Source organism: Lactuca sativa, chromosome 5 (genome assembly GCF_002870075.4).
Source record: "Lactuca sativa cultivar Salinas chromosome 5, Lsat_Salinas_v11, whole genome shotgun sequence".
NCBI classification, from domain to species: Eukaryota; Viridiplantae; Streptophyta; class Magnoliopsida; order Asterales; family Asteraceae; genus Lactuca; species Lactuca sativa.
This window is the reverse complement of record NC_056627.2, coordinates 282,376,187-282,388,972: the sequence shown is the minus strand read 5'-3', so window position 1 is coordinate 282,388,972 and position 12,786 is coordinate 282,376,187. Positions and strand designations below refer to the sequence as shown.

The following is a 12,786-nucleotide window of genomic DNA, read 5'->3' as shown; positions in this document are numbered from 1 at the left end:
TCAATCGGTTCAACTGGAGTTTCCTCCTCGGGTTGAGTGCCAGCGGTAGAGGTTCCTTCATCTATCGACTCTTGAATCTCTTCAAGCTCGATCTGCCTCCCACTGTCTCCTTGGCTTATGAGTTCTCGCTCTCGGAAAACTCCTCTCCTCGCAACGAAGACAACATTGTCCTTCGGTCTATAGAAGAGATATCCAAAGGATTTCTGTGGGTAGCCGATGAAAATACATCGCTTACTATGAGGTTCGAGCTTGTCGCGAGTATCTCGTCTTATGAAAGCCTTGCAACCCCAAACCTTGATATGTGCTAACGAGGGAGCTTTCCATGTCCACATCTCGTGAGGTGTTTTGGCAACCTTCTTAGTAGGGACTCGATTAAGGATATGGGCGGCAGTCTCTAAGGCATACCCCCAAAAAGAGATAGGTAGTGAATCACGACTCATCATAGAGCGAACCATGTCCAACAAGGTTCGATTACGCCTTTCTGCCACACCATTCAACTGCGGTGTCCTAGGAGGCATCAATTGTGAAACTATTCCACACTCCTTGAGATAATCGTGGAATTCAAGACTTAGGTACTCTCCTCCTCGATCGGATCGAAGCATCTTGATTTTCCTGCCCAATTGATTATCCACTTCATTCTTGAACTCTTTGAACTTTTCAAAAGTTTCTGACTTTTGCTTGATCAAATAGATATACCCATATCTACTATAGTCATCGGTAAAAGTCACGTAGAAGAGGTTCCCATCCTTCGTGGTTGATCTAAACGGCCCACATACATCGGTATGTATTAGGTCCAATAGACCCTCACCCCTTTCACACGTACTCGTGAAGGGTGACTTAGTCATCTTTCCAAGTAAACAAGACTCGCACGTGTCATCTTCCCTAAGGTCGAATGACTCTAACACTCCATCCTTTTAGAGTTGGGCTATGCGTTTCTTGTTGACATGTCCAAGACGACGGTGCCACAAGGATGCTCTATCCATACTATTGGAAGAATCTATGCTCAAAACATCATTTCCTAAGTTATCAACAATCATAACAGTTTCATATATTCCATTACATGGTATAGCTTCAAAATAAAAGACACCATTTAGATAAGCTAAAATAGAACCATTCTCATTATTAAAAGAAAATCTAAAACCTTGTCTAAACAAACCATGAAATGAAATGATGTTTCTAGCCATTTCTGGCGAATAGCAACAATTGTTCAAATCTAAACATAAATTATTCCTAAGCACTAAAGAATACACTCCAATCTTGGTCACAGGCGACGATCTTTTGTTCCCCATGATTAGATTGATTCTTCCTTGCTCCACATCCCTACTTCTTTTTAGTCCCTGCACATTAGAGCAAATGTGATAACCACAACCGGTATCAAGAACCCAAGAAATAGCATGATTAGAATCGTTAGATTTAATTGTGTATATACCTGCGAAAGACGGCTTGATCTTTCCTTCCTTAATGGCTTGCAGGTACTCTGGGCAGCTTCTCTTCCAATGTCCTATCCTATGGCAGTGGTGGCACTCTGCCTCCTTTGGGTTAGGGTAGGGCTTAGCAGGATCAACTTTGGTCCCACTAGAAGAGGCACCATCTCGGGCTTTAACCTTGCGATAGTTCTTAGACGAGGCCTTCCTCCTCTTTCCCTTTCCTTTACCAATAGCCAAGACAGGAGCAGCGGGTGGATTGGGAGTTGGTGCAACATACTTGTCTTTGAAGTTTCTCTCAGCGACCCTCAAGAGACCTTGGAGTTTGCTTAGGGTGACCTCCTCTTTGTTCGTGTGGTAGGTCATCCTAAATTGATTGTAGCTCGGAGGCAAAGAGTGAAGCACCATGTCGATCGCCAAGTCTTCCCCGAAGTCAACATTTAACTTGCGAAGGCGGTCGACATACCTTTGCATCTTTTGCAGGTGCACGGTAAGGGATTCTCCATGACCCATATTAGTGTAAATCATGTTAGTGAAAATCTCATAACGCTCTTGTCTCGCGTTTTGGTGGTATCTCTCCAATAAGTCTTGATGCATCTCGTACGGGTACATGTCCTCATAGGACTTTTGGAATTCGGAGTTCATGGTGGCTATCATGATGCAATGTACCTTCGTTGCATCGCGCTCATGAGTTTCAAAAGCGGTCATTTCAGCCGGAGTAGCGATTTCAGGGTTGATTTTCTTGAGCTTCTCATTGAGGACATACTCCTTATCCTCATAGCGAGCAATTGTGCGAATGTATCTTATCCATTCGCTAAAGTTCGTCCCATCGAAAGTGACCTTTTGACAAAGGCTCATCAATGTGAAAGAACTAGCAGCAACGTTGTTTGCGTTCGACATCTACAAATAGAAAGGACAAAGATAGATTAGAATATGAATCCCTAATTATCACCCAATAAGAAAAATTAGGGCTAGGATCCAACAACAATATTTACATATTAGAAAAGGGATGTCGTAATCCAACATGCAAATAATATGAAGGTAAGTAAATGATGATTCACTAATTCTCCACCATAAAAACCTAACTATAAGTCCTAAATGTATTGAGAATTCCTAGGTTCGGATGAGATTCATTGAAACTATTCAATGGCATGTTTAAATCTCGATATGCCCCTCTTGTTTGTGACTGGGATACCGAGGATCACAAAGCAGGTGTGAATTACCATGCAAATTCACATGGTGCCTTTATTGTAACGATCACCTATTCGATGTGCCGGTAAACCACACGCGCTCCATCGAACTATGATAAACAATGAATCACCCTTTGCCACCTTTGCTTAGAACCAATTAATGTGCCGGTAAACCACACACGCTCCACTAACTTCTTAGCAAGGGTGCGAAGTGTAATTTCATGGGATTGCATCAATTCACTTTTCCTAAAGTAACTAAGATTGGGAAATTTTAAAAAAATGTGTAGTTACTTTGTATTTCATATTATACTTTTAATGAGAGGATGAGGTTGCCCTATCCTACCCGTTCGGCTAACGACCCTCCACCGATCAAGCAAGCGGTGGGTGTGAGTGTACACCCATTAAGAGCCATTTTATAGGTCGCAACCTTATACCCACCTTATAGATCGGCTTCGTGAATGAGGCCTACTAACGGTAAGACTAGCATTTTAGTTATACATATATATCAATCTTGTAATATTATATTAGTATAGGGTCGTATTTTAAACTTTTTAAAAAATATAGGGTTTGAAATTTAAATTGTCTAAATTAAAACTTTTAATCACAATACATAAATTTCGAAACTTGAGGACAAGTTTTAAACATTTAAAACATGGAGGATCAAATAACAAATAATTCTAATTAACAATTAATTTCCTAATTATCTATATTTGATTTATTCAAGATTTCTTGCAAGATAATTACCAATTTAATCAAAATAATTAATTAATTATCATATAAGGAAATTAAATATTTTATTAGTTGATAAATATCTTTAATTAGATCAAGATTATAGTCATATATATCAAAAAAATCAGATTAGGGTTGATCTAATATGATTAAGGTAAGTTTCCATAAGATAATCATGAAGAAATCCCGAATCTGGCCATTCCTGACGCTTGGACTCGCCGAGTGCACCAAGGGACTCGCCGAGTCAGGCCAACTCGCCGAGCCCATGACTCAGAAACACAAAAATCGAATTTTGCAGTTAAGTTTCAAACAAACAAGCAACAATTTAATAGAAACCAAGCTAGGCTCTGATACCACGGATGGGTTTTAGCCATAAGAACTTTCCTATGTGCGCATGCAAAACCCTAATGCTTGGATCTAGGCTTTCTAATTAAACATGCTTTGATTCCAAGACTTCTAATGACTAATTAGGTATAAGAACAATACAAAATCAGATCTAGAATCATACCTTTGAATCTCTTGTTTGATCTTGTTGTCTTGGAGCTCTAGAGTCACAATTGTCACTCCTCTAATGGCTTACAAACACCAAATAGCAAGGAGGATGATTTGAAAGAGAGGAGATGGGAGGAAATTCGGCCAGGGATTCTCTATTCTCAATGAGGTGCTGATTTCCCTTTGCCATAGGGTCTACTTATACTTGTAGACTCCTTAAGGGTTACAACTTAAACCCTAGTTGGATAATCTTCTCTTAAAGCAATCCAAATCCTTTCCTTAGATAACCTTGGACGATTTTAAGATATCCCTAGCTTCTAGAATTCGTCCATTCTCTATCCAATAAGGATTTACAGTCTAAAGTTTAACTATCAAACAATTGACAGTTTATACTCTCTTATTTAATTAATCTCTTTAAGTCACTAAATTAATTCTAATTAATTTATGAATTATATTAATCAAATAACAATATTATTATTCTTTATATTATTCTCATAATATATTAATAATATTTATTCTCTCTTAATAAATCATCCTATCAAGTTGCTATGGTGAAGGCAACCCAAAAGGACCATGTACAATCGGATCAAATACTTACTTAATATAGTTGCAGCCTTAGACACTATTCCAACAAGAAGGACCACACGGGAATCAAAAGAAACCAAAACACCCCAACTATTCAATAGTGCCCTCTGCAACGAGCACTGCAAGTTGAATTTCGGGACATAATTCTTTCAATGATGGGAGAATGTGACAACCGTCAAAAATTGGTCAACTATCGTTAATCGTAAATGTGACGAACATCAACCAAATGTATAATGTTGATCATTTTTTTTAATGAAAATACAATGTTATACATTGTGATATATAAGAAAAATCAGTAGAAACATCCAAAAAACTAAAAATTTAGGCGTACAAAATTTTGAGTTATTATGTATATATAATAATATATTCCTAAATACACGTCAACACGATTCCGGAAATATAAAGAATACAAAAACATGACTTCGTATGAGAAAGTTATGATTTTTCTAAGTTTTGCGCTTAACCCAACAAAGAGGTATGTGTCATAAAAATATAGATAAAAAATCAATTGAGCTTTAGCCAAAATGATGTAAAAGAGAATTATAGTACTTGTAAGCATCAATCCATGAATATAAAGAATGCCGAGAATGAAACTCATATGACAGAATCATGATTTTTGCAAAATCTTTTTTACTGCACCCCTCACAAAAAATAAAAGTTAAAAATAAAGGGAGAATTATCTAATGAAGTCTAAAGTAAAGTTTTTATGAGACCAGAAATATAAAGAACGTCAAAAACGGTGCTTGTACGAAAAAGATATGAATTTTTAAAGATTGCAAAATTACCAGCTAAGGAGGGGAGGTCAGGGGACACATGTCATGATTTTTATAAAAAAATTAATTTTTATAATATGTGTTGTTTAGCCCAACAAATGGTCCAATTCGGTCCAAAAAACGAATGAGACCCGGAAGCGGACCGGACCAGAACCAGAATCGGCATACCCTAAATTGGTCTAATTTTCGGTTAAGGTAATTCAAGAATTTTTGGGTTTTCAGTTTTTGGGCTGGTTCGACCATATTTTCTTAATAACCAAAAGGTATTCAACTTGTTTCAAACAAAATCTTGATAAACCTTCAAAAGTTTCATGGATCACTTACACTAATATGAACTCTGTTGTTAATTCCTTAAATGTCAGGATTGGCAATAGCACGATTAAAGGAAGCAAGCCAGCCAGAAGTTCTTACCCGTGGATTGAACTTCTGATTGGCAATAGGTAAGCGGCTGGGGGCGGAGGAGAAGCGATTATAACTAACTCACTGTCCTACTTAACACAACTCTAAACAACTGTAAAAAGCTAGTGACCGAAGAACAGGCTTAAAAAATGTTGTTGTTGTCGTTGGAGATACGCCTTACTTCTTTCTAAAACCTGTCTCACTGTCCGGCTTAACAGCTCGAATCAGCAGTGAGAAGCAAGTTACTGGAGGAAAAGACTTGGTATAGGGTTGTTGTTATTGATGAGGATACAACATTAGCATTCTTTCCAAAGTCTGTCTTGTCTGGCTCTCTGTTGTTTTTGTTCTTGCTTTTTGTTCCAACAGATATGGACACTTCCAACAAGATTTCATTCTTGAACAAAAATCTATTTTTATTTATTTATTTCATCTATTCCATAACCGAAGCAGGGAAGGATACACATTACACCACGATTTTGAATCAAAAGAGAGATTTCAAGAACTAACAAATTTATTCATTCTTTGTTTGCCAAAAATTCTACTTCTACAATTGATAGGTCATCGGGTTATTCAAATAAGTCATGTTTATAATATTAAAATCACCAACACCAACACCAACATATAGATCTGACTTATGTAAGAAAATTAAAATAACACAAAATTTGTGACTATTCATAACCTTGAACTATTCATATAATTTAATCTTTTTTTATTTAGCGTTATTTTTTTTCAATCGATTAAAGTAAATTACAGAATAAAAACGAGGAAAAGGTAGCCATCATGCATTTGACCCGTTGTAGTTTTAATGGATTATGATCTTAGTTGTTCGCACATGCGTGGTTTTGGAATTTAATGTCGTGTTTCCCCTCTTAATAATTTGCTTCTCTTATGTTTTAATATGTGTATGAATTTATATTTTATTTCGCAAATAGTTTAATAAAAGATTTAACGAAAATTTATAAATATATTTTACCTAAGATTAAAATAAGAATGATTTAATTTACACTACAAGAAAAGTCCTTATTAGTGACCAATTTTTAGTGACGACCTAAAGTTTAGTCATTAACAACATCATTTAGTCACCAAAATCTTAGTCGTCACTGAATTTTGGTAATCCTACAAATTTAATGACCAATTATATGTGGTGGTCACTAAATCAGTCACTAAACTGTGAATAAAATTAAAATACTTTTGTTTCATATCAAAATAACTATTAGTGACTAAAAAAAAATGGTCACTGTGTTAGAGGCTAGTGACCAAAAATAAGGGTCACTTTATTTAAGGTTGAGTGACCAAAAATAATGGTCACTAATTACTCTTTCTTATTCTAAACCATACGCAGTTAAACTGTGACGACTGATTTACAAACCGAAAAATAGTTAGTGACTATTAATTGTTGTCATTAATTAATATATATTTTTTTATTTTTGAAAATGACCGGAGCTTTCCCTATTTTATTTACCAACATATTTTTCCAAAGACTCATTTTATTTGAAGTCTTTATTTAAGTCCCTGTACACTCCACAACTAACCAAAACCTTCTCATCAAACATATTTACCATACTACCCTTCTCAATATAGACGACCTAAAATTATTCTTGCCCCTTTTATCTTTTACTGAATTGGGGAAAAAGTTGAGATGTCCTTTTACTGTTTTCATCGTAATGTTCAAACTCAAAGTCACCGCGCCTCTCTAGTCACCACATCTCTCCTCTTTGCCCTAAATCGACATATCAACCATCGGCGATTCGGCACCAGCGTCGCCGGTCCAACGTCGCCAGTCAATCGTTGCCGGTCAATCGTCGCCGATCCATCGTCTTCGGTCAATCATAGCCGGGACATACCCTCCTATGGACACACCTCGGTTCTCCACTAGAAGTCAAACAGGTACTCTTTTCTCCACTCCGACCATTGATGTAGCTACATCTTCTCCACTAGAATTGTTCAATTGCTAATTGATCGGCTCCTTGATTCCCTTCTACCAAATAGTACCTAAAATCATAGCAACTAGAAACATGACTTTCTCAACAAACATAAAAGCTTGAATAAATTAGCATATAGTTTACAATTAGCTGTTTTTTTGTTTATTCTGCCATTCTACCAAACTGTTTAATTCGAACTATATTCTGAGGTTGTCTCCACACTTCTCTTTCATCAGTCACAACGGAAATCCAAATTCCACTCATTCTCAAAACATCTCTCTTACATCAGAAAATTTTACATTTCCACCTGAGAAATCGCTGAGTGGACCCTCTCCGGCCAAGTTTGGTAGCGGCGGCCTTGGCAGGGAGCCCTCTGCCTGTTCAGAGATTGTGAGGTTTTCTACATCAGCTTCCGGAGAGGTGATGTACGTTGTACACATATCTTTATTTATTTGTAATTATAATCAAATTGTCCCTGAAAAGCTGATATCCATTTTCATCTTGAACAGATTGGTCGGATCCCAAATGAATGGTCTCGATGCCTTTTGCCTCTTGTTAGAGATAAGAAAGTTCAAATTCAAGGGTTTTGTAAATCTGCTCCACATAATCTAGGTCTTATGGATACCATTAATCTATCTATCAGGTATGTTTGTGGTGTTATTACCTAAAATCACCTACTCTTTCTGATGTTGATGTTAATATTTGTTCAAACAGTGTTTACATCAACAGTTCCATATTGCACACAAGCCATCAGACATCTGTCAAGGTACCCACCACTTCAGTTGATGAAACCTCCATCCAACCTCTTCCAACTTTATTCCCATTACTTGGACTAATTCCTTTCAAAAAAGTAATACATTTTCATAATTTACCAAAATACCCCTATGCTGGTTGGAATTTGGAAATGCTCATTCTTTTGTCCTTGATTGTAATTAGGCAGAATTTACACCTACTGACTTATACACAAGGAATCAAAGATTAGACATAAAGGATTCTTCTGGTGTTCCTCCTCCATTACTCAATGCTCCCAAACTCAAAAACTCATCTTCAAATGGAAGTACAGTTGAACCCGAAGAGACAATTTCAGATAATGATCTTGACAATATTGTTGGTGTTGCAAATGTCTCTGAGTTAGAGGTATTAATATTAATATTATTTCATCTTAATAACTTTTATGTCTTAACAAAGAATCTGAACTTGTTCATATTATGTTTTAGGAAATGGAACCTCCTAATACTCTATTGTGTGAACTTCGCCTCTATGAAAAACAAGCACTTCATTTCATGGTTAATTTGGAAAAAGGACCATGTGTTGATGATGCAGCTACTACTCTTCATCCATGTTGGGATGCATATCATCTTGCAGACAAGTATGTTTTTTTCTTGTTTCATTAGATTCTTTTTTTTTTACATTGATGTCTTTTTTTTGTATACAGGAGGAAATTCATAGTGTATGTGAATTCATTTTCTGGAGAAGCTACTGTAGAATTTCCAAGTACCCTTCAAATGGCAAGAGGAGGAGTATGTGACTATGTTCTTGCTTATAATTACATTTTTGCCATGTTTTATTATATACACAACAGATAATTTAGACATGATAATATAAAGATTTTGGCAGATTCAATGGGGCTTGGAAAGACTATAATGACAATATCACTCCTTCTCGCTCATACTGAAAAAGGTGGATCATTAGATAAAGATTCCACCAGTGAAATCAATGGCTCAGATCAATCTTCATCATCTCCAAAAAAAAGCAGCTAAATTTTCTGGTTTTGATAAGCTTAGAAAGCATAAACAATCACTCATTGGTGGTGGGAATCTTATCATATGTCCCTTGGCTCTTATAGGTCAATGGAAGCTAAATTTAATGTTTGTGAACATTGGTAATAGGCAGAGATTGAAAGCCATTCAGAACCAGGGACTGTGTCAATTTATGTTCACTATGGGCAAAGTCGTCCAAAAGATGCCAAAATATTAGCTTAGAGTGATGTTGTGTTAACCACATATGGAGTTGTAGCTTCAGAATTTTCATCTGAGGTAACTTAGAATACTTTCTGTTTTTTCTAAGATGAGAAATTATAAGCTTTATGTTTATTTTATATTTTATATTTTATAATTTGTATTTGTAGAATGCTGAAGCACACACAATAAAATCCTTCAAAAAGTCAAATTTCCATGGCGGCAGCTACTCGTGTTGCTGACCGGAGACGGTGTTTGACCGGGACCCCTATCCAAGTATGACTTTGGTCAACATGTTTACTTTTTTGGTTCTTAAGGATTGAACGGGAGCTGGTCTTGGTATGTTTTTTTATTTAAAAAAAATTGAAAATAAGTTTCTTTTGGTTTATATAATTTCTTTTATATTTGTGTATTATTATATAAATAGGTGGAACAAGCTAATTCAGAAACCTTCTGAGGATGGACATGAAAGGGGCTTAAGTTTGGTCCAAAACATTTTAAGACCAATAATGTTAAGAAGAACAAAGTTTAGCACAGACAGAGAAGGAAGGTTATAAATTATAAACTCATAAGTCCTCTAATTTTGAGTAAATTACAAAAACGGTCCTTGAGTATCGTTGTTTATTGCAATTTCGGTCCAAAAATGTTTTCTCTTGCAGTTTTAGTCCTTATTTTAGTTTTTTGTAACTATGTTGGTTGTAATTTTATCATTTCTTAATGACATCGTCTTTATTTCAAGTAAAATGACTATATTACCCTTGTTATTGTCACAGGCCTATATTAGTTCTCTCATCTGCTGACATGCAGGTAATATATTGCCAACAAACAGAATCCGAAAAGATTTCTACGGTGCTCTTTTTAAGAGATCCAAGGTACTCCATTTTATAAACTTGTAGTCTTTTTATCTTTTCTGCTACCTAATAATCTTTATATTTTTATTTTTTTACAAATCTTAGGTGAAATTCGATCAATTTGTTGAACAAGGACGTGTTCTTCACAATTATGCTTCCATTTTGGAGCTACTTTTACGCCTTCGCCAATGCTGCGATCACCCGTTTCTTGTAAGGTCAGAAAAATACAAACATGACATCATCATCATCATCACCATATCAATAAAATTTTAGGTCATAGTTTCTAATTTATAATTGTAATGAGAATTTATGGTTTTGAATTTTGACACAGTCGAGGTGACACTCAAGAGTTTTCAGATTTAGATAAGTTAGCAAAACAGTTTCTTAAAGGTGGTAATAATAATAATAATAATAATAATAATAATAATAATAATAATAATAATAATAATAATAAGACCATTTGATTCAGTACAAGCAGTGGTTTTACCTCCACGTGCACAGGTCAAATTATTTTTTACTTTTTACTTTTTTTTTTAACTTAAATGTTTTATTAAATTGTTTTTTTTTGAAATTGTTTAGGTTCAATGCCCACTTGAAATTGTAAACCTCCGACCTAGTAGGGATGTTGTTGTTCTGGACTTCTCCTAAAAGTTTGGACCCCAATTGGTATTTTTTATAGTTGTATTGGTATTTAATTTAAATTAATTTTTTTTAACTTTTTAAATATTTAATTTGTTTTTGGTTGTACAGGTTGAACAATTTTTTTACTCATATTCAAGTTACCACTGAGGAATTTTTCCCTCAATGGAGATCACTATCTGGACCTCCTTTAAAACATCAAGAAGTGGTTTGTTTATTTTACCCCTCCTTCCTCTTTACATTATTAAATTTTGTGGAAATTATATTATATTGACTTCCAAGTTCCATCATAATTTATACAGGTAAGAGGTGTGAGACCAATGTCATTAGGATAAATGGCAAATCTGTTCAACACTTTGAGATTGATGGTTTGTCCCGGACTGGTAAGTTCTTTCTATTATTTATTATCTACAATAACAATGTACTTTCATTTATTTTTTTAACCCTAAACAATCTTTTGCATTATTTTCAGGATCCAAACGCGTTTAATTTAGTAGCAAGCGCAACCTTCTATTCAGAAAGTACACGTGCAATGTTATGTCTGGTCAGAATAGAAACAGATCCAGCTGACAGAACACAGCTCCACACGATAGTTGCATCAGCGGACCCCACACTAACATTCGAGTATGTTTATTATTTTTTATATATATTTTAATTTTCGTATATAAATGCAAGAACAAATTTAGACATGGTTTGACTATTTGTATACACAGGTTGAAGGAATTACTGACTATCAATTGTTTCCCGATCAAATGTGGTGATTAATACATTCTTATGTTCCTATGCAGGTAGGTTGGAAGTTTATGGAGCACACTCCTAAAACTCGCTCCTCGTTATCCGGACTTTTAATCTGCATTGATCTTTATTGACCCTCTTTTTTTTGTTTAAATGGATAAATTAGTGACGACCTGTTATAGTCACTAATCGGATAAACCAGTGACGACTTTCTTTTGTCATTAATCGGATAAGACAGTGACGACTTTTATTGGTCACTAAGTAGTTAAAACAGTGACGACTTTCATTGATTAGTGACGACATTTAGTGACGAAACTGGTCATCACAGATTTAGTGACGCATATATTTTAGTCACTATTTAGTGACCATATCTTATTTTGGTCACTAAATCAGTTTTGTGACGGACCTATAGTGACGAAAAGTGACAACCAGAATTTTGGTCACTAAATCATTTAGTGACAACTAGTTCTATTGTTAATGACCATTTCCTTTTGGTCACTAATTGACATTTTTTTTGTAGTGTTAAGAAATATTTAGCATGAGTAAAAAGTGAATTATGATTTAAAATTATATACAAGAATGTTATGTTTTCTTAATAATTAAAGGTATCACCATGGATTGATGTTGTGGAAATTGTGTCTGCATAATATAACATAATTCAAAGTAACATTATGTTTAGTTATATATGAGATTGCATACTTAATTTGTGAAAATCCTCTTTAACAAATTAATGTTTTTTTACCGGTTTTCAAAATCTAATTAAATTTATCGAATGTTATTTTGTAGTTATTTTGAATTAATGTTTTTTCTACACGTCATTTTATGAGTTTTTTTCTATTTTATTAAATTTTAAATAATATTTTAATATAATAGTTGCAATAAATATAATAATAAATAGATATTAATTTCACTAATAAACTTATCTTTTAATTTTAAAATTCCCAAAATTAAAGTTCATTAGTTTCTTTTCTTTATTTAAATTATTTGTATAAATTTAAAAGATAAAAAAACATTTCATTATAACAAATCATTATTTTTCTTATTTTCTTATAAATTCAAAGTTTTCAAATATTTTGACCTTTATATATT

General features: G+C 34.5%; 1 long non-coding RNA gene and 1 pseudogene across 2 annotated transcripts; one reads left to right on the top strand and one right to left on the bottom strand.

The window, feature by feature from the left end:
- The first annotated feature begins 7,010 nt into the window (after positions 1-7,010).
- LOC111910161 (DNA repair protein RAD5A-like) lies at positions 7,011-11,990 on the top strand (annotated as a pseudogene).
- Positions 7,314-7,830, bottom strand: LOC128134217 (uncharacterized). Of its 2 annotated transcripts, none has more exons than XR_008232554.1 (2): positions 7,694-7,830; positions 7,314-7,584 (listed from the first exon to the last, which is right to left on the bottom strand). It is a non-coding gene; the product is annotated as an uncharacterized LOC128134217 (long non-coding RNA). The 2 variants fall into 2 exon arrangements; XR_008232553.1 differs by having other exon boundaries at positions 7,659-7,808.
- Positions 11,991-12,786: the final 796 nt, after the last annotated feature.